Here is a 20,356-nt window from a genome sequence, read left to right as displayed (position 1 = left end):
GGCCATGGTATTTTCAATTGCTCCCTATGTATGTGTGGGGAGAGGTCAGACGCTTACAGACATCCTCCCCGAGGATAGTTAGTCACCAGACTATATGGCAGGCCTCACTCCCTGCTACTGGGGACAATAAACTATGCCTCCCTGAGGCCTGTGACCAAGCGTTCTCATCCTACCAATAACGATCTCTATCAGCTGAGTCAGGGAACAGGCCAACTGACTCTGTGACATCCAAAGAAAGTTAAGTTATCCGCCCATCTTATCACATGTATACCCCCAATTCCTCCTCTTACTGTTGCATGTATGTGCCTAGACCACCCCCTCTCATTACTGTATTATCTATAGCACAATCCCTCCCTGTGATGTATATACTCACCTGTAATTAGGGGGCTTGCATGTCCCCGGAGAATATAAAAAGACTGGGCTAGCATTAAAAAGGACTCTCTCCCTCCAAGTGGACCATCATGCAGGGCAGAGGCGAGCATGCTACCATGAATCGTGACTGACTCCATTTATTTCATTACTTCTATCTCTCATGCTCTCTATAACTTTACTATGATCTTTACTTATTATCGCTGTACAATTGCGCCTACCGGACCCGTAATGATGTGTTAGGGGCTGGCTTCCCCTGACATGTATGTGAAAGTTGGACATTGAATAAGCAAGACTGAAGAAGGATCCATGCATTTGAATTGTGGTGCTGGAGCAGAATACTGAAAGTACCCTGGACTGCTGAAAAGACAAACATCTGTCTGGGAAGAATTATGGTCAGGCTGGTCCTTAGAGATAAGGAGGGTGAGGCTTCGTCTTACATACTTTGGCCATATTGCCAAGAGAGACCAGTCCCTGGAGAAGGACATCAAGCTTGGTCTCTCGGCAGCCCAAAGAGGAAGGTCCTCTAGGAGATGGACTGGCTCAGAGGCTGCAACCCTGGGCTCAAACAGGAGCAGGACCGGGCAGTGTGCGTAAGGTCACTGAGGGTTGGAAATGACTTTACGGCATCCAACAGCATATCCTGTCCTACGTGGAAATACGTTGTGAAACGTGACTCTTAGCGTCTCACGTTCCCTTCTGCCTTTCACAGTGGGAGTCACAGCATCTCCTTTGTGCCCTGGAGCCTTATTTTGGGATCACAACCTGATGGCAGTGAATTGGTATTATCTGTAATCCACTACCCTGGATACGTCCAGTGACTCACCCTTTGGCTCATCTCCAGAGGGTTGCTCTCCACAGGCACTAGGTTTATTAGTGACGGTCACGTGAAAGGCTCGCCGCTGTCTGAGGAGCACTACAGCTGAGTGCTGTGGCAGACCCTCCGCCACCACCTTTCTTTTTTCATCGTTTTATTAGGGCTCAGACAACTCTTATCACAATCCATACACACATCACTTGTGTAAAGCACATCTATTCATTAATTGCCCTCAACAATTTCAAAGCATTTGCCCTCCACTTAAGCCCTTTGCACCAGGTCCTCTTTTTTCCCCTCCCTCCTCGCTCCCCCCTCCCTCATGAGCCCTTGATAATTTATAAATTATTATTTTGTCATATCTTGCTCTGTCCGATGTCTCCCTTCACCCCCTTTTCTGTTGTCCCTCCCCCAGGGAGGAGGTCACATGTAGATCCTTATAATCGGTTCTCTCTTTCCAACCAACCCTCCCTTTACCCTCCCGGTATCGCCCCTCACCCCTGGTCCTAAAGGTATCCCTTGCTTTATAGTGAATCTGCTCTTTCATGTTTCCATTGTCTCCTCCCTTCACTCTGAAAACTTCTGCCGCCATCTTAGAGGGATACATTGGATAGTAGTTGGGTTACCCCAGATATTCCAGGATAAAGTGTTCCTCTTGAGATCATCAACTTAATCATACAGTTTGCTATCTAAGGTGATATTCATTCTTTTGCTATGAAGGTAATATTCACAGGGCCCTGGAATCAGGGTGTGTGTGTATTTATATTTTGGGGAGAGCTGCTATTCAGCCTACTACACCCACTGAGACCAGTTTGGGACTTCTTAAGTTGATAAACTTGTGTTGTTTTAAAGCACTGTGTTTGTGGTAATTTGTTCCTAGGAAACCAACATACCGATGGATCCAATCTCTTTTCACGTCTAAGCTGACGAGTTCCTCTTGGTTCTCTTACCTGCAGAGGCCACTCTGGGGCCATGCTGGTGCGGTATAGTGAGTTACAACCACATGCCCCTTCCAGCCATAGTCCCCGGGACTCCCTGAAACTGATTGGGTAGGACTATGAAAATAAGGTATTTGTAACAGCCTGACAACAATGTGAATAAGATTAGGGAAGCCCTTCTGAGGGATGGCCGTGCCAGTAAGGTTCACAGCACCCTACAGAGGGACTGGCCGGTTTGGTCACCCCACCCACCATGCTTCCAGGGAGTCAGTCGCAGTAGCTGCAGAGGAGACCTCACTACCATTAAGAAGCGGCAGAGCAAGGGGAAGAACACGTCTTTTTGGACCTGGGTCCCTGCACTAAGAGCCTCCTAGACTCAGGAGACAATGAGTGATATCACTGGAGATGCTGCAAGTTGGTGAGAAGCAGCAGCAGGGGTTCCCTGACCTGCTCTTTCAGTGGCTTGGCAATCGTATCACTGGGGATAAAAAGAAAACCAGGTATAATGTTATCTGGGGCAATGGAGGTGCTCTCCCCACGTATGGTGCACTGGCCCTTGAACGTGACTACTGGAACAACTGTAAGCGGATATCATTCCAACTGAGGTAAAAGATTCATGTTAGGACTGGAAGAAAATGCAGTAGTAGTAAGTCCACCACTGTGAAAAGCAACGGTGCCAACTGGAGCGGTCACTCCTGGGAGGACGAGGGAGGGAGCTGGAAGAGGGTCTGGAAGCTGTGTTTGCAGAGCCTGTGCTTGCACTTGGACTCTGTGTTTACCTGGGGTAGCTGTGGGCAGGGGTTAGGGTTAAAGTGCACCTTAGCCATCCCTTGGTGCCACTACTATCTTAACAGAGGGACAGAATTAGCAGCGCTTTAGCTTTTCTCATTCACTCTTTCTTTCCCAAGAACAGTCAGCAAACAAGCAATTAAACTAGCAAAGAATTATTCTCTCTAGCATCAGGATTATGGAAGATTTTAATTTTTTGTCTGTCAAAGTCTTAACATTTAACTTTAAAGGTAAACTCGAATCACAATCGTTATTTAAAAAAAGATTTTTATGACGATCATTACATACAGAGGAGCCCTGGTGGGGTAGAGGTTATGCAATGGGCTGCAAGGTCAGTAGTTTGAAACCACCAGCTGCCTCGTACAAGAAAGATGAGGCTTTCTACTCCGGTAAAGGGTTACAGTCCCAGAAACCCACAGAGGCAGTTCAACTCGGTCCTGTAGGGTTGCTATGAGTCAGAATTGACCCAATGGCAGTGAGTCAGTGAGTAGTTACTACACACAAGGGGGTTAAAAAAGTCTGTGGACAATCCCATTACCTTTTAATTCAGTTTCCCCACAAACTTTTTGATGTCTCTTGTATTAAATGAGCCCGCGTGGTGCAATGGTTAAAGTGTTTGGCTGCTAACTGGATGGTCGGTGGTTTGAACCCACTGGCCGCTCTGCTGGAGACAGATGTGGCAGCCTGTTCACAAAAAGATCACAGCCTTCCAGACCAGAGCATGTACACGGGTACAGAGCTCGAATCACAGGGAATCCATGACAGATGAACCCCCCCGGACCAATAATGAGAATAGCGATACCAGGACGGTAAGGGGAAGGTGGGGGGAGAAAGGGAGAACCAATCACAATGATTGACATATAACCTCCTCCCAGGGGGACAGACACTGAAAAAGTGGATGAAGGGAGAGCGGTTGGTTTAAGACATGAAAAAATAATTTATAAATTATCAAGGGTTCATGAGGGAAGGTGGGGAAGGGAAAATGAGCCCATACCAAGGGTTCAAAAAGAAAATGTTTGGAAAATGATGATGGCAACATATGCATAAATGTGCTTGACACATGGACAGATTGTGATAAGAGCTGTAAAAGCCCCCAATAAATTTGTTTTTTTAAAAGAACATATTTGCAGCATTAAACACTAATCATCAAAGACAGAACAAAAAAAGAGTGAGATCAAATGCTGAGTTGCATTGAATAAAGTGTAGAAAGGAAGAAAGAAAAGGTTACAGCCTTAGAAACCCTGTGGGGAGGGGGCAGTTCTCACTTTCTTATAGGGTGGCCATGAGTTGGCATCGATTTCATGACAATAGGTTATGTATGAGACATATTAGTTAAACACACAATGCTCTTATGAGTTTTTCTGAAAACAGAGGGAGGATAATGATTTTGAGAATTAAAAAAAAGCACTCACGGGAAAGCTAAGGGATCGATGCAAGCATTACTAGGGCGGGGTGAGGAATAACGAAGGGCTTGGCTGCAGTGAGGGACCCCAACATGGAGAAGGGAGCCCGGAGTTGAGGTGCTGGTGCTCAGGGATAAAGTGTACACTCCCTCCGGTATCCTGGAAAGCTGCTTTAGGGTGCTGCCGGGGAGCCTCTGTCTGTTCCAGGAAGCCAAGCCAGAAGCAATGCTTACCTTCGCAGGTTTCCACTAACAGTTCTGGGAGCTTCGACTCAACAAGCCATTCCCTGCTTCCTCTTAAAGAGGTCACCTGCTCCAGGTAGCCAACAACAGGGTTTCCACAAGGACAGCTAGATGCTGGCAAAACCGTCAAGAGTTCCCATGATGAGCTTCAAAGAAAAAGAAACAAACTGGGCCTTCTGAAACATTTCTGACAGGGTTCCTGACATCCTTCAAGAGGGCCTCACAGGCAGGTGTCTTCTTGAGTGATGATGACCTGTCTGCACATCCTGGGACAGATTCTGACCACAGCTCTGCCTTCCTGGGTTTTGCCAATCGGAACTTTCCAGGCCCTGGGGCATCCGGCAATCTGAGGCCTTGTCACGCCTAGAACGGCACAGGGTGCTCACTCTGCCTGTTCTTCCCACGGGCGAGGTTCAGAGAGCTCCCCGAGGAAGCACACCACTTCTCTAGAGAGCAGGCAGGCAGGGCTGGATACGCTGCCGGGGAAACGGAGGTCTGAGGTCTGCACTATGAGCTAAAGGGCTGCTGGGCCAGGGACTCAGCACCCAGGCCGAGGGGATCAACCCCTGGGGGAGGCTCCACTAAACAGCTGGTGCTTTTCTTCACCTAGACCATGTGGTTTGAACTTGGTCATTGACTGTCTCCTCTGTCTCTCTATTCATCAAAAGTCAATTCTGCCTAAGTGAGGCATTCTGGAACAGGCTGATGGCTTCCTCTCCCCACATTCCCATCGTCAGCTAAGAGGAACTGGTAGTTTTGGCTTCCTCAGTTGTTTTTTTTCCAGGGCCACTCCCCGCCCCCCCCCACCCCCCCGCCGCCCTGGAGACTGAAAAGTCAAAGAACTTGATAGCCTTGTCCATTAGGGATACAGATGAGGGCTCTTTTGTTGATTATTGCAGTCATAACCTTATGCTTAGGACCCTTTCATAGACCGAGCCGCACCAGAAGACCCCTTGGAAATCCATCCATTACCAATTTGTGACTTGTCAAGTCCCCTCTATGTGTCAGGCCTGGGATGGGAAACTGATTGTCTTGTGGTCTCTGCCTCATTAGGGTAGAGGGAAATAACACAATAACTCAAACAATTATGTGAATATAGCCACACTCGGTCCTGTAGAGGAAAGGGATATGCTGAGGGTATTTTGGAAGCAAAGCCTTCAAAACTTAGTGAATAATAAAAAATACATACTTTATATCACAACCTCTTATTTACAGACGCATACATAGACATATATAATAAAACAATTTTTATTGAACAATTATTACCCCTTAATCTGAGCTGGAAGGCCTGATGTGTTCTGATCTATAGTCATTGTGAAAATACTGGCGACAATTCATTAAAATGAATTCCCCATTTGGGACACCCTGTCATGGAAGCCAGTCATGACCTGGTCTGGCGCTGGGGTGGGGAAGGTCACTGAGGTGTCCCCGGGGGAGTGGCATTTAAACCAAGACACAAGAAGTTACCGAGCGTGAGCGCTAAAGGGCCAGGAAAGAATGTTCCGAGCAGAGAAAAAAAGCCTATGCAGAGAGCCTTTATTTTACAGTAAAGGAAATGGGATCAAGGAAGAGATGCCATTTGTTCAAGGTCACAAACTCCTGGCCCAGGTCTCCTAACCCCAAGTTCGAGGTTCTCTATTACAAATAAGCCTATCAGTTTTCACCTTACTACTCACTTCATCTAATTATGGGCCAAGGGCTAGTTACTCCCACCTCGGCTAACCAGAAGAAAAGGACAGACCGAGGTGGGAGGCTATGTTTACAGAGAGCCATTTAATGCTACGTGCCACACAATGCACCTTTGCTCCAGCCCAACTTGGCTGGAGGCCCGCACAGCAAGCTGTTTGTTCCTTCCCGGAAGGGACTGGCAGGGAGCCACACTCCTGCTTAGGTCCTGGTTTTAATAAAGTGGTGTTTACAAAATGCCCAGCCTGGGTTTGGACTCAGTTTTAGGGTCTAGAACAGGAGTCGGCAAACTACAGCTCGAGAGACAAATGTGGCTCTTTTCAGTACAAGTCAAACTGACATTAAAGGATATTATTCAGATCATGGTAATTTCATTAGTAAAGATATATTTATGGCTCCTGAATAATCAGGATGGCTCTTCTGTCTCAAAAAAGAATGCAAACCACTGGCCCTGGCTTTTCCTGTCCCCGACTTACCCCACACATCCAACCTGCTCAGTGCCCTGCTGTCAGCCCCTGGGGCTGCTTTGCCTGAGTAGCTGTGTACGTGACAGGCAAGGTCTCCCAACTACTTTCAGTTGTGCAGACTGGAAATGATGTGAGTTGGAAAGTGAAATAACGGCCACGTCCAAGGTGGGGTGGGTAGTGTCAGGGCCAGGGATGGCCTAGGCGAGGGGCGGGAGGAGGCAAACTCCAAGGTTCAAAGTAGGCACGGGAGGAAGCAGGGCCTCTTGGCACAGCTGTTTAGTCTGGACACTGTGCAAAGGCACCAGCAGGGGGGATGCATGAGGACATGGAACCCGCACTGCACTCAGGAAGCTCAGGTGATCCTGGCAAGGGCTGTCCCTGCTGGAGGACACAGCAGCTCCACTCACAGACACCGGGAGGCATGGCTTGGGAGGGCATCTGGCCAGACAGGCCCACACACCAGTTCAACCAAGATGTGACTCTTCAGCCCAGGGAAGGCCTGCCCTCTCAGGTTGTAAACACTCTGGGTGGTAAAGGGCTGGTGGTTGACTGCAACGCTCGGGTGGACAGGCAGGGACCACAGGAATGTGTGGCTGACCAGGGGCGCCTCCTCACGGCTCACACCCGGTCCACTCGGACTCCAGCATCCTCTTGGTCACCAGTCTCCGAGAATCCAGCCACAGCCCAAAGACACAGCTCTTCCAAACATCGTACAAAGGTAGACAACTTAAAGACAGCTCATTCCAAATTTCAAAATTAAAATTGTCCTCTCCTGTCAACCTCCTTACTCCTCACGGTCTAAACCAGCTATCTGGCCCCCCTGGACCCCGCGATTGTTCTGCTCCTCTGCCCCGCTGACCACCAATGCCCATCCTGGATCTGCAAGGCTCCCACTGCCTCTGATCTTAGCTGGCCCCATCACTGACTTAACTGCCTCCCTGGATGTGCTGAGCTGCCCCGAATCTTGGTGCCACCTCTCCACTTTCTGCGGCTTCTCCAGGCTAGATGCCTTCCGAGCCTTGGCCCTTTATGAATTCATAGACGCCTCCACCCTGCTCAAAAGGACTTTCCCTCTTCTCTCACTGCCTTGGTTCAGGGCCCCACTGCTCCCCCACAGGGAGTGGCCCAGGGCCTATCTGACTGAGAAGATGAAGGCCTTATCCTAGCAGGAACCTCAGCCATGCTCCCTGGACTTCACCCAGCAAGTCAAGGGCAGAAAGTCCTGTAGTCGCTCCTCCGAGGAAAAGGCAAGGAAACTTCCGGACCTTTGAGGCAACCCCTTCCCTGAGGACTCGAGATCATTCCCACTGCTTCCTTCCTCTCTTGTACCTGGAATATTTCCTTCAAGTGGCTCCTTTTCCATTTACACGTGCGCAGACCTCTTGCATTAGAAACCTTTTCAGATTGACACAAAACTCTCACTCTGGCTGTAAACTGATCATCATGGAGAACTTGTAGAGCAAGCTTATTTAAAAGCAAGCAAGCAAGCAAGCAAGGAGCAAATGAAGCAAAAACTGTATCACCCTCTGCCTGTGTAATCCCACTTACTTGAGTGTCCCTGAAGAAATAACTCACAAGAGAAGTCAGTGTCGTATACAGGGGCATTTGAAGCAGAGATTTGTGTCATGGTAAAATGTGGAGGACCACCCACTTGTTCCATACTAGATTAATGATGAAGCATACTTGTTGTCAATGCGCTGGGATACCACAGAAGAACAGCCAAGTGCTCCTTGGAGGCAATGTCTCACGCCCTGTGGAGGTGTTACCAGGAGAGACCAGTCCCTGGAGAAGGACATCATGCTTGGTAAAGCAGAGGGGTGGTGAGCCCTCCAACCTAAACAGTGGTCTGAGTGTCTTACAGAAAAAAGGAGGAAAAAGGAACTGAAATGGACTTGGAGTCTTGTGACAAACAAGTTCACTTCAAGCATTAACACACACACACACACACACACACACACACACATACACACAAGTAGAGGGGCAGTGAAAACGAGGAAGGCCCTTGACAAGATGGATGGACACAGCAGCTGCAACAATGAGCTTAGACATAAGACCAGCAGCTCTCAACCTGTTGGGGATCGAATGACCCTTTCACAGGGGTCGCCCAATTCATAACAGTAGCAAAATGACAGTGACGAAGTAGAAAGGAAAATAACTGTATGGTTGGGGGTCACCACACCATGAGGAATTGCATGAAAGGGTCACGGCATGAGGAAGGTTGAGAACCGCGGCACAGGACGATTGTGAGGCCGGTGCAGTGGGCCGCGCGGTGTTTCCTTCGGTTGTACACCGAGTCGCTACGAGTCGGGACTGACTCAATGGTGCCTGGCAGCCACAGCAGCAGCAGCCGCCACAGCAGAAATGGAAGATTTGAAGTGGCAAAGACATAGATTACGTTGCTATCGAGAAATCTGTTGTGGGAATACATGTAAAAACAATACACAAAAATACATACGTTACAGGTTTAAGTGCTTGATGACGAGGGATAGAATGATTTCACCCCAATGAAACCTTGGGTCCCACTGCGGCTTCTGGTGACCTCTGTTCCGCTTCCCTATTTCCCTTCCCGGGTCACCTCCACCTTCTTACTCTCCATTCCTCTGGGCTGACGCGCCTGGCTGCCATCACCAGAGGGTCGCTTCACCGAGAGCATCCTCAATCGGCACCAATTTTTCCCCCAGTTACAGCAGCAGTGCAGAAGCCCTCTTCTCTCCCCTCCACACGGAGCCACGCTAACTTACATGCGTGCACCCCATTCCCAGCTGGGGACAATTTTTAGACTCTCACCTGGGGCTCAGGGTTCTCCCTGCTTCGCCCCCAGGGAAGCCTTTTCCTCCACTCTGCTGGTGACATTCATATCTGTAGCTCTAGGCTCAACCTCATCCTCCTTTTCTGTCTCTTTGTCCTCATTGTCACCTCCATTTCTCCATGTCTACCATGAAATTCATCTCCACACGTCTCTTCAACTTCCCATTTTCTGGCTGATGTCACCGTTAGTCAACCAACTCCAAACCAGCCCTCACCCTCGGTTTGATCAGGGCTGGCTTGCTGCAAGTGTTCACCTTGGCCAGTTCTTTGCTGAGGCTGCACCCACCTCATAGACAGGCTTTCTGGCACGCCGACTAGTCCGCGCGTGTACACCCTCAGGGCCAGGCCAGGTTCCACTTCCTTTGTGAAGTTGATTCTGATGGTTCCAGTTCACAAGTTTCAGATGTCACCTTTTGTGCTTAGACTCTGCAGTATGCTGTCGCCGGAATTCTCTTACTGGTCCATCTTCTGGTGCACCCCTGCATTGCCCCACACCCGCTCCAGTGTGCCCCACTCCCAGAAGCCTTGCTGCTCTCCCTCTGGCTTACCTGCCCTGGATGTTGTAGGGACTCCTATATGTGTCTGTGCCCAACTCTCTCACAAGACTCTAAGCTGAGTTCCACATCACACAAGCCTGTGTCTTAGGTGATAAAGCACCAAGAATACATTAGGGACATCCCAAAGTGTCTGATGTACTAATCACTTCTCGTGTACATCATATCTCCAGAGGTAGACACAGTCTCCTCACGGACAGGGGCTGTGTCTCCTTTCTTTTATTTCCTACTATGCCAAAGAACCACGAAATACCAAGAGGGGGCTTGGAGAGCACTTGTAGAGCACATTCATAGTACAAGGCCTTGTGAAGACAATATGCAAATTTATATGACTCACCTATAAGCCTGGGAACTATATACTTCCTTGGGGAATACAAGCCTTACCCAGTTATCTCAAATCATGACACTTTGCTATTTTGGGGTCAGCAGCTCACATCTCTGCACGTAACAGTGGTCCTGTTACTTAAAGGTGTGAACAGGATGCCAACATTGGGAGCGTTCAGCTGCGGGTGTTACCAATCTAAAAGGAGAACAAACCGGAGAATCAACCAGAGTCCCTGGTGAGCGGCAGGAGCCTGAAGGGAATTGGGAGCCGGTGGTAGTTGACAGCTGACTGCCAACCGTCTGGCTTCATAGTATACAGCACACCACCGAGATAAGCCTTCCGTGAGACCCTCCTCACACCAGAAGGGTATTTCATTTCATCCACTGCTGCCGATCCCATGGCAACATGCACACCGGTCCCACCACGGTCCTGCTGACTCAGAGGCAGCTAAGGTTTCATTTCTTACCAGTCAGGAAACACAATTTAAATTACAAGGTGCCCAGGACAACAATGCCCTCAAGATTAGATGGACGCCTTCCAGACAAGGGAGCTGTCCATGTGGCGGACTCTCCTCCAGTCAGCCAGAACCAAACCTTGTCCGTGAAGAATCCCAGATGGCTGGTAAGGCCTCTGTCCCACCTGGGACAGGTGTTTGGGTAGTCAGAACCATTTACAAAGAGAGTCAGATGCTGCTTAGCAAACATTTACCGCAGCACAGGTCAAGCTGTGTGACAGGCCATATGGCCCTCAACTCCAAGTCCTGGATCCCCCGAAGGAAGCCAGACATCCTGTGACCTCCATCCAGTAGAGGACAGCTATCAGTCCACCTGACTGACCATCACAGCCCAGGACACTGTATATGTAGATGGGAAAGATGAGGCGAGAGGACACTTCCCAGGTCTGCTCTCCTTGCCCCCTGCTGCCCCTTGCTCCCTTCCTTCTCCCCCTCCCCCACCAAACGAAGCAAGGAGGGAGTGGGCCAGCCTGGCCTCACTGAGGGCTTCTGCTCCAGGCAGATGGTCACTGGTGAAACATTCAACCTTCTCCATCCCTAGAAGAAAACAGGGCCTGTGAGATGATGGTTACACAGATTATAACCACGGGCAGGGGGAGGAGAGGGGCGGCAGGTCATCAGGACATAGCCCTTCCAAAGAGAGCAGACAGACAGGCCCACAGGTCCCCATGCCTAAAAGGAAGCCAAATATAAAGGCCAGATGACTGGGAAGCCAGAAGACCTGAAAGCCACAGCACCACAAATGGACAAAGAAAGGCTGCCTCAAACAGTGGCCTGTGGCAGACAGGGTTTGACCAAAGTCTTTTGAAAAGTCATCAGAAAATTATTCAAATTAGAACGCAAAGACCAACTTTAAAAAATTGTTTTAGTTTACTTCTTATTTGGGTCAAGAGAGATTACTTCATGAAATGAATGGACTTTGAACTTGCTAGTCTATGCTTTAAAGGCACAAGTACCAAAAAAATACATTAGGTAGTCTCTCCAAGAAGTGAAGGAGCCATCTAACGGAACGCCTTTGAGAAGAAATGTTTATCATTAATTATGGCAACAGTGAAACAAAATAATCATAAGTTCATCATAAAAGGTAACTGCCTTGTGATCATCTTGCCAACTTTGCTGGCTGGCTGTTTTAAATTTTTGTTAGTTTTGGTCAAATTGCACTAATAAAATATTCTTAGAACTGAAACTTCTTGACTAAAGGTAAGTGTACTGCTATAGATTGAATTGTAGTCCTCTAAAATAAATGTTATAAATCCTAACCTCTATATCTGTGGTTACAATCCAATTGGGGAAGGGGGTTCCTTGTTATGCTAATGAGGCAGGATTAATATGGGTTAGAACTCTTGTCTGAGACAGAAGAGATTCAGTGACAGGGAGCAGCAGAGCTAGGAGATGACAGACATCGAGCCACATCATGAGGATCTCCCAAGAGCAGAAGCTGAAAAGAAGCAGGGACCGTCTTCCGGAGCCCCAGACAGAAAGCCTCCCCTAGAGCTGGTGCCCCAAATCCTGACTTCTAGCCTCTTGAACAAATTTCTGGTTGTTAAAGGCACCCATCCTTTGTGGAATTTCTGTTACAGGAGCTCTAGAGAACTAAGACATGGACTGTTCAGGCTTTTCAGACATAATGTCAAACTATTTGGCAGATTTGTAGCCATGTTTCCTGCTCAGTTATTTTCAATATAGCACACACATGGTATGAATTTCCTATGTATAGCAAACAGTTTTAGGAAAAAAAATTATTTGGAGTCAAAACACTTTAGATAGGTTAAGTATTTGGAGCCCTGGTAGTGCAGAGGTCATGTGTTGGGTACAGTTGGCAGTTCGAAACCACCACCAGCTCGTCGGGCTAAAGCAGTTACAGCCTTGGAAACCCACACGGGGTTCCCTGTGGGTCAGCACTGACTCAATGGCAGCGAGAAAGTCTTTATTTACTTAAGGCCAATGAAGTGTCCAAGGGGCAAAACACATACGTTATGCAAAGATGGCCAGATGAACGAAGTCGGTAGAGAATAATGGTAGCGAGCGAGCGCAAAAAAGAGGGGTTAGACCAGCACTGCTGTCAACTCTGTTCAGAGGAAAAACCATCTTGGACTGCAGGAAGGCCCACCAACCTTGGCCAATGGTCACAATTTTGTATTCTTGGCCAAAGGATAGCCTGGTGGTGACAGATGAATTACTCACCCTGGCCCACCCTAACTCGGAGGTAAGCAACCCAAAACACATGCCCTAGTGGCAGATGTGTCATCTTTCTATAATAAACAGAACAGATGGCTATTAAATACCGCTGGCCAGTGTAGAGCAAATGAAAAGCTCCACAATATTTAGTGATTTTATCATGGTTTACCAGGTACTCCTCATAGCAATAGTTAATAAATCACTTGCTAAAGTCATGCTCAATCAATTCTAAAATGCAGTTACTATAACAGAGCACTCCGGCACGTCAGCCAAGGGTGCTGCACATGGCAAGCCCTCTTGAAGTCACGTAAGGGGCATGGATTTTTCATACAGGTCTTAAGGCCATTCTAGCTGAGCAAGAACTTGGCACCAGCCGGTTACAGAAAGAGTTGGTTACACGTTCCGCTGGTTCTAAGAAAGAGTGGGCTGTTCTCAAGAAGGAAATGAAGAAACTAGGAAGAAGGTCAGAGAAGTCGCTGGAGTGCCTGGGAAGCAGTCATATGGGAGGGTCCTACGCTGACAGAAGGAGCCAGGGAGGCACAGTGACTAAAGCGCTCAACTGCCAACCTCAGACCGACAGCTCAAAGCCACCAGCCACACGGTGGGCAGAAGGTCTGGCACTCCGCTCTCTTGACGACTTACAGCCTTGGAAGCTCTACGCCTGCTCTTTCCAGCCGGGTTACAGCACCTCAGGACGAACCCCACAGCTGCGGACTGCCCTCAATTACTCGCCTCCTGGAGGAGCCCTGGTGGCCCGGCAGGTTATGAGTCGGGCAGGAATCACAAGGTCAGCAGTTTGAAACCACGGGCCGCCCTGGAGACTTTCTACTCCCATAAAGGGTTACATTCTCAGCAACCCCGAGGGGCAGTTCTATCCTGTGCTATAGGGTCACTGAGTCGGAGTGGACTCTGCCAGTGAGTTTGGTTTGGGTTTAATCGCTTCATTTGGTGAACACTGCTTAAAGGGAAATAGTCTGACCTTACCTGCTGCCCTGTGCACTGAAGGCTGGGATTACAAGCAACTACTTCTTCTGTACCACACTACGGCCTTCATTAGATTACAAAGGCATACGTACCTGCTTCTTATAACAATTCAAATACAGCACCAAATCAAAGCCCACCTGGCTGCCATCAAGTCAATTCTGACTCCTGGCGACACTGCAGGGAAGGGTAGAACTGCCCCTTGTCCATTTCCAAGACTGTAACTCTTTATAGGAGTACAAAGCCTCTTCTTTTCCCCCCAAGAAGCAGCTGGGGATTTCAAACCGCTAACCTGGAGGTTAGCAGCCCAATGTGTAACCACTATGCTGCCAAGGCTCCTCCATACAACACAAAGGAAAAATGCATGCCAAGTAAAAAAAATGAAATTTTCCCTTGAGTCTCCTTCTCCCCTTCCCAAGTCCCACCGCTCAGAGGGAAGTAAGCATTCCCGGGTTCAACTTTTCACACTGTAGCTGCATCTCCCTGGGCCGCTCCCCGAAGGAGGTTGAACTCATGTAAGGAGTGGGGATGACTCTGCCCTTCCTGCATCTGAGCAGTTGGCCTGGCTCCCTGATGATTCGGTCATCTCTGCCTTGAGCTACTCTGTAAAGGCTGCCATCACAAATGACCTCCCTTGGTGGCTCCTCGAGCAGGTCAGTGGGGAGGAGGGCCTTCTAGACCTCTGGATTTCACAAACACAGAAGCCTATCTCAACCCAGCCCGCGGTTGGAGAGGAGAGGAGAGGAGAGGAGAGGAGAGGAGAGGAGAGGAGAGGAGAGGAGGGGAGAGGAGAGGAGAGGAATGGAGGCTATGCGAGCAGTACTCACAAGCAAGAGGTTGGGCTTTTCCATTTCAGATGGACGTCTCGTCCATGGCTGGCCTCCTCCTCCCCTATGGAGGCTTAGCTGCCCCCACAACAAGCACAAACACACCAAGCCTGTGTCCTCCAGTTAACTGCTCCTTCCCTGCCAGTCTTTCAGATAACCAGGTCAGCTGAACACATGCAGACAAAGAGACAGTTCAGATATTCCTACGGGCAGCTGAAATAATCCTGCCTGGGCTAGATCTTCACTGGACCAATCGCTTCTCTGTGCGTCTCCAACACACCCAGAGCCTGGCTGCAGAGAGCCTGGAGCTGTGATCTGAGGCCCTAAGACGAACTTCAGATCCGATCAACATTTCACAGCATTTCTTTTTTCCTGTGTACTGTCGTAAATGTGTAAGGTGACCATTACTAGCTCCCATTGGGCAGGTACTCCACATTCTTTCTTTTAGCCCCCAGGGCAATCCTGCCAAAGCAGATGGTTGTCGTTCCAGGCTTACAGATGAGAAATTGGCACTCCGAGGTTACATAACTTGCCCTAGGTCGCACAGCCAGGGAATGACAGGGCTGGAACTTGAACTTAGGTCTGTCTGGTTCCCGAGAATAGGGCTCAGAAGTCTCTCCTCACAGGCTGCATTGCAAGTGCTGACAGGTAGGTACTCCAGCAGCAGCCCCAGGGGCTTGCTCCTCCCCTCAGCGCTCCTCTCCCCCTTCTAACCCTCTTCACCTTGCTCTGGGTAATGCTGCAGCCTCTCAGGTAAGACATGGAGCAAACCTCAAACACCCAATTCACATTTGCTTCTGTTAGTTGATGCACATGAAAATAAAAGAAAGGCCTTCCTGAAATCAGAATGTGTGAGGAAAAATATTATTTTGAACGTGGCAAGAATAAATATTTAATTAGGTAGGGTGACACTGAATTCCACCTGGCTTTGCAACCTTGCAGAAGATGAAACAGGCCCTTGTCTGCTCAGCTAATTACAGACTATGGAATTATTTTTTATGGAAGCTCTCTGGGATGAAGCAATGGGGTGTAGCAGAAACAGCTCTCGGTGGAAATCTGGGTTCTAAGCCAGACTTGGCCACTCAGAGCTGCTACCGGTCACTTGGGCTTGTCCACAGTTCACATACTTTCTGCATTAGTTGCATGACCTTGAGCAAGTCACCTACTTCTTGTCGCCTCGGTGTCAAAAATCTAGGCTTGAGGCCATTTGACTACATGGAGAACCCCCCATTCTAATGTCCTAACATGGGGAATGGGGAGGCCACATGCCTCGGGGCCTTGGAAAATGTGTCTACAAACCAATGCTGGAAAACGCATTCAGATTTAGCTATCACATTTTCTTTTCAGATTCTGAAAGATGTTACTTGGCTATATGCAGGCACAGCTCTTAAGATGTGTGCTGACAGCTAGTTGGCTTAGTTCTGAGAAGTGTCACACTAAGGTGGTGGGATGGAGTCCCACATGGGAAGGTTCCTCTGCTCAGCCGCCACCCACCATGCTTTGTTCCAGATGGTCTTGCAACCCCACAGGGGCCTGGCTTAGAGGAAGTAGGTGAAGGAGCCCATCCCTGCAGTCGTTATACAGGGTGATTACAAGTAGATTCTAATTCTAAAACATGAAAATCCTTCCTTCAAGTCTCGGTTTTGCCACTTTCTAGCTGTTAAATGCTTCTGAAATCAAGATGCATTCTACAATCAAGATGCATTCTATAATCTACAATTAGGTTATCATTTCACCTAAACCAAAAACCCCCCCAAACAAGACAAACTCACTGCCATCAAGTCAATTCCGACTCAAAGCAATTGACAGAATAGAGCTGCCCTGTGTGTTTCTAAAACTCTCCGTCTTTATGGGAGTACAAAGCCTCACCTTTTCCTCAAAGAGTAGTTTTGAACTGCTGGCCCTAACTGGTGTAGTGGGGTATGCACTGGCTGCCAACAGCCAGGTCAGTGGTCGGCTGGAACCTACCAGCCCCTCTGAGAAAAGGGTCGCAGTGAATTTTACCTGAAAGTGGCTGATTAATGGCTGGTGTGTCTTAGATTCAAAGATTTACAGTTCTACCAAACCACAACATCGATTATATTTGAGTTTCAACAACCAGTAAACTACGCTACGGGTTAGGTTTTAACAGCAACAAATAGAGCGGTACTGCTGCTGCGCTGACTCCAACACACAGTGAGCGGCCCTACAGAGGGTCTCCCTGGCTGTACATCTCCATGGGAACAGGCAGCCTCCTCTTTCTCCCTCAGTGTGGTTGATGGGTTTGAGGCGCCAACCGTGAGGTGAGCAGTCCAGCTGGGTTCAAATCATGTCCCTCTCCCTGATCTTTACTATTACATCCAGTAACAGCTGGGCAGGTAATGTAGCAAACAGGTATTAATCCTGTTTCCCAATCGCAGCAGTTTAAAAGGCATTGTCACTAGCTCATAAAACATTGGTGTGGGTTTCAAAGGCAAATTAGCCCCTATAAAAACCATTCTGAGGCTCTGAAAACGCACCGTCCCACCATTCCAGCAAACTGGAATGGGAACTTTGGAATTATACCTTCCCGAGTCTATCCTCGCCTCGACACACTTTCTTGCTTCTTCCTTCACAACCCTCCACCCCGGTAATATTGCTGATTCCCAAAATACACCCGGCCCAGGAGGAGCAGCTCGCCAGCACAGCTGCCTGGCTCCTGCCCTGCTCCGGTATTTCTGCGGCGAGCTATGTGACACAGCGGGGACCACACAAAAGGAATGTCACTCTCAGGCCCCACAGTTCCCATCAGGCCCGAGGCAGGTGCATCCCGCCAAACCCCAGACTGGCATTCGGAACAGAAGAAACTGCACTGCTGGATGGGGGCTGTAGTTCTCCTGAACTCCATCTCTATGTTTAAAAGTAGGGCGACAGCCGTCTTTGCTGCTGTAAACTAATCTGATGGGCATGGGGGCAGGGAGTGGCTCTGCGGAGGCTGCCAATAGACCATGATTGAGCCAAGTAAAAAAGCGAAATCATTATTTCTCAGTGTTTGCAGCATCAGCTTTTTCCTCCTGAGTTTTAGATGTGGGCCCCTCATTCCTTTTGCAGCACAGGGTGAGAAAGCACAAAGCCTGTGGGACAACAGAGATGGCTACTATTTACACTTGTTTTCTAACAGCATACTGGAAGCTGGAAGTCAAATGAAAAAGAAAAACACATCAAAGCAAGTTGCCAGTGAGGCACGTACGCACCGTGGTCAAGAGCCTTCGAGTTCAGGCATGTTTATTAAGAGACAGCTGTGGGCTGTGGGCAACCGCTCTGACTTCAGCCCAGTTTCTACTAAGTCTGGAAAAATGGCAACACTCTGGGACCGACCCCTAATCCCAGATCTGGGAAAGCAAGATGGCCAGGTGGATGGGTAGCAAACGCAAGGGATTGTCCGAACATGCTCTAACCCCTATCAGGTGACAATCTCTGTGAAGACTCACAGCTGAAGGAGGCAGAGGGTCCAGGCCTTATTCCCACACTAGGGAGGAACCTCAGTTCTCCCCTTTCGGCTCCACTCCGTTAAAATCCTTTTAGTCAGTCAGTCAGTCGGGTTACCACTTGGATTAACAGGTATCAGGAACAAGTCCTGCCACAACCTCCCCAACAGACAAACAGTAAGCACTTTCGAGAGTTGGTATCAGGTCTGTTTCCCAAACCTCACATTATACCAGGGTTGTACTGTGGGTGTGTGTAGGGGGGGGGGTATGGATGCATACGGGGGTGCAGTGTGGATGCATTTTTAAAGACTACTGCAGATGCTTATTCACAACAACACATCGGAAGCGCATGAAGTTGAGCGCCCCTGTGTCACCCTTTCTCTGCTCCCACTGCACAGCCACTGCCACAGCCAGGGCAGCGGCTCAGCTCGCCAGAAGGCCACCGGGCACTGGTGGGGGTTCACGAAATAATCGGGGATCGTGCCTTCCCTGCAAAACCACTGTGATCGCCCCGCACGCCGGCTCTCGGCGGGCCCTTGGGCCGGCGGCGTCTAGCCGCCCCCCGCCAGCGAGGGTTGGGGGCGCGCGGGGCAGAGCCCCGAGGCCGCACGGTTTGGGCAGCCAGAACGCCCTCCGCCCGAGCGCCCACCTCGCTGGGCTAAGCGGTCAGGTCGGGGTGGGCAGGCCGAAGGCGCCCCGGCGGACGGGCGGCAGTTTGGGAGTTCCGGGGGTCCAGCGCGGGCGAGCGCCGCGTGAGGCGCACCAGCCTCCAGGGGGGTCCGCAGGGAGGACGCGCAGGGGAGGGGGAGTGGCTCGGGAGGCCCGGCCGGCAGAGGCCGCGGGGCGCCCGGGGAGGGGTGGCGGACGGGGGCCGACGGGGCGACGCGGCTAGGGGGTGCAGGGCGCGGGGTGGGGGTGGGGGGAGCCCGCCTCCCCTCCCCCAGCCCGGGCCCGGCCTCCCGCTGACTCAGCCCCGTGGCGCCGTAGCCTCGGCCCGGACTCACAGTACGCGAGGCTGCTCCGGCGGCGGCGGCGGCGGGGGCGCTGAGGCGCGGCGGCGGCGGCGGCGGCGGCGGCGGCTCCGGCCGGCGGCTCCGGGGCGGAGGGTCCTCGCTGAGGCCGCCGCGGTCTCCGGCTTCAACGCACCGAGACTGCGGGGGGAAGAGAGCACTGCGCAGGCGCGATGCAGCCGGCGCTGTCAGGCCGAGAGGGGCGGGGCCAGGGCCCCCGCCGTCTCCACGGCAACCGGGCGGCGAGCGAAGGACAACCCTACCTCCACCTCGTCCTAGCAACTGCGGCAGGAGGGGGAGGGGGACCCCCCCCCCCCCCCGACGAGAACAGTCCCGCTCTTTTGTCATGGCAACAAGGCGAGGAACCGGCCTCAGAGCTTTTCCGGCGGTACCGAGGGAACGCGCTTACCTTGTCACCATAGCAACTGGGAACAGCCCCTTCCTTTTTCCTTAGCAACAGGGTAGCAATTCCTCCGCCCTTTCTAACTGATCACCGAAGGAACAGCCTTTTACACCCGATTCTCCAGTAGCTCCATGGAAAATCTTTTCTCCCCGGTGGCTACCGTCCGAGGAGGAGCGGAGCGTATTTCTTCGTCCTTCAGCTAAGGCTAGATGTTGTCCCCTCTCTTGGTTGATGGCTTCCGATCTTGGCCTGTTACTCTGACTTCCATATTCCGTTTCCTCTACCTGTGTCTAACATTCTTTTTCACCTCTGACCAGAAAGTCGACACCGCCCCCCACCCTTAAAGGAAGCTAAAAGAAAAGGGGAAAAAGTCTATACTCCTGTAGACTTTGAATTATGTTATTGTTTCTCTCCCAGTGCATTTTTACTCTTGTTCCTACATCTTGCCTGCTCTCTGGTTTAGGTTCTGCATGGTCATAACTAGCTCCCTCTTTGATACGTCCCTTCCCAATCCTGCCCCCACAATTCCCTGTCCCACCTGTTTTGAGGGATCTCTTTCTCTACCATGATTGCACCCCTTGTCCTCCAGCCCGGCTCCATCA

The 20,356-nt window shown here is 50.2% G+C and overlaps 1 protein-coding gene across 3 annotated transcripts in view; it reads right to left on the bottom strand.

Moving 5' to 3' along the window:
- MAPRE3 (microtubule associated protein RP/EB family member 3) overlaps nucleotides 1-19,503 on the bottom strand; it is a 71,037-nt gene extending 51,534 nt beyond the window's left edge. For 2 of the 3 annotated variants that reach the window (XR_012780657.1, XM_075535722.1), the window contains exon 1: nucleotides 19,346-19,502. The gene's annotated coding sequence lies outside the window, so the exon portion shown is untranslated. Of the gene's footprint in view, nucleotides 1-19,345 lie in introns of all 3 variants that reach the window. The other variant, XM_075535723.1, reaches the window with a different exon arrangement.
- Between the last annotated feature and the right edge of the window lie 853 nt (nucleotides 19,504-20,356).

The sequence above is a fragment of the Tenrec ecaudatus genome, chromosome 17 (assembly GCF_050624435.1).
Source record: "Tenrec ecaudatus isolate mTenEca1 chromosome 17, mTenEca1.hap1, whole genome shotgun sequence".
Lineage (NCBI taxonomy): Eukaryota > Metazoa > Chordata > Mammalia > Afrosoricida > Tenrecidae > Tenrec > Tenrec ecaudatus.
This window is presented reverse-complemented; position numbering and strand designations above follow the sequence as displayed.